This window comes from Primulina eburnea, chromosome 16, assembly GCF_022965805.1.
Source record: "Primulina eburnea isolate SZY01 chromosome 16, ASM2296580v1, whole genome shotgun sequence".
Lineage (NCBI taxonomy): Eukaryota > Viridiplantae > Streptophyta > Magnoliopsida > Lamiales > Gesneriaceae > Primulina > Primulina eburnea.
The window spans coordinates 19,955,259-19,957,456 of record NC_133116.1 but is presented as its reverse complement, the minus strand read 5'-3'; the positions used below and the strand labels follow the sequence as shown (position 1 = coordinate 19,957,456).

The 2,198-nt window shown below is 41.0% G+C and overlaps 1 non-coding gene across 1 annotated transcript; it reads right to left on the bottom strand.

Moving 5' to 3' along the window:
- Positions 1-1,072: 1,072 nt before the first annotated feature.
- Positions 1,073-1,178, bottom strand: LOC140817603 (small nucleolar RNA R71). The gene has a single exon (XR_012114817.1). It is a non-coding gene; the product is annotated as a small nucleolar RNA R71 (small nucleolar RNA).
- Positions 1,179-2,198: the final 1,020 nt, after the last annotated feature.

Here is a 2,198-nt window from a genome sequence, read left to right as displayed (position 1 = left end):
AATTAGTTTGGCATAGCTCGAGAGAGTGTGTTCAATAGATTAGGAAATCTTGTCGGAAGCGTAGATCACGATCGAACGAATTAATTAAGTAACGAGGGGTAGGTGAACCGAGATTCCCAACAAATCCATCTCTCATTGAATTTTAACTCAACATTTTAGATTAAATTCTCATTCATTACTTGTTGAATCATTTTACTCGCATATTTATTTGAGTATAGTAGGAATAATCACACAACTCAATTTTCGTTGCTACTGTTAAATAACTGAAAATAATAATTGTTAAACACAGTCTTCAGTGGAACGATACTCGTACTCACGTACACTATATTATAACTTCACATCGAGCACTTGCGATTAATTTTTGAGCACACAAAATAATATTTTATTGGGGATTTCACTGTGCAAGTTTTGCTCGACCAAGTTTTTGGCGCCGTTGCCGGGGACTGTTAATCTACAATTTTATTTTTAGTTATTTCCTTTAGCATTATTTTATTTTTCTTGAGATAACACTTCATATTTTATTATAGATATTTCTTCCAGTGCATGCCAAAGTCACTTGACGTGGAGCTTGAGTTTGATCCTGAAATTGAAAGAACTTTCCGAAGGCGAAGACAACAACAAAGACTTAAAGAACTGATGGAAAGACACGAGCAAGAACGTGGAGAGGAACAGCGTGACAATAGACAAGTTGAGATACCGCGTCGCATACCAATGCTGGAGTATGCCCAACCTTCTTTGGAGGGTGCACGCCCTAGCATTGTGAGGCCTATCGTGCGGGCGAATCACTTCGAAATCAAGCCAGACATAATCCAGATGATTCAGAACACGGTCCAATTTGGAGGAACTGCAATGGATGACCCAAACACGCACATCGCGGATTTTCTTGAAATTTGCGATACTTTTAAATTCAATGGAGTTTCTGATGATGCTGTTAGGTTGCGTTTATTTCCTTTCTCCTTACGTGATAAAGCTAAAGCATGGTTAAATTGTTTACCTGTAGGTTCGATCGCTACGTGGGACGACATGGCGAAAGCTTTTCTCATCAAATACTTCCCTCCCTCCAAGACCATGAAGCTGCGGGCAGACATTACGACATTTGCTCAATTTGATCAGGAATCTCTATATGAGGCATGGGAACGCTTCAAGGATCTACTACGAAGATGCCCACATCACGAGTTACCACTTGGGTTAGTCGTTCAAACATTTTATTATGGTTTGCTTACTCCTAACCGTACTATGATAGATGCGGCTGCTTGTGGAACCCTGTTGAGAAAGACCGCGGAGGAAGGATATGTGTTGTTAGAGGAGATGGATGCTAGCAGCTATCATCCTCAATCTGAAAGAAACGACCAGCGGAAGAGTGCATGAGTGCACCAGGTAACTGATTTTTCTGCTATTACTGCACAACTTGATGCTTTAAACAGGAAAATAGACGGCTTGAATGTGGGTGGCACGACGATGCGTCTTCAAGAGATATTCTGTGAAAAGTGTGGAGGGGAACACTATGCGAAGGACTGTCAAGACGACAATCCATTCTATGTGCAAAATGAGGCACCAGTGAACCAAGTGGGAGTCCAAAACCGCCCAAGGCATGACCCTTATTTGAACACATACAATCCTGGGTGGAGGCAACATCCCAACTTCTCATGGGGCGGTCAAAACAATCAGAATAGACCGCAAGGAGGACAACAATATGGGAAACAACCGATGTACAGATCCGATCCTCCTAGAGAAGAAAAGTCCAACTTGGAGCAAATGATGTCTAAGTTTATTTCATCCACTGAAACTAGACTTCAAAATCAGGATGCGTCGATAAAGGGGCTTGAAAATCAGATTGGTCAGTTAGCGAAGATGATAGCAAGTAGAGAGCAAGGCACCTTGCCAAGTAACACAGAGACTAATCCAAAAGAGCAAGTGAAGGCTATTGAGTTGAAAAGTGGGAAAGTTTTGGAGTCAAGGGAAAAAGAGAAAACTCAAACAGTGGATGAGCAAACTGCGACATCTAAAGGTAAGTCTTCTAACTCTACACTAGCACTCACTGCACAACCAAAAATTGTTATTCATCCACCTTTCACTGCAGCATTGAAAAAAGCGAAACTGGATGCACAATTCGGTAAATTTCTTGAGGTGTTTAAAAAATTGCATATCAATATTCCCTTTGCCGATGCTCTAATGCAAATGCCTAGTTACGCTAAATT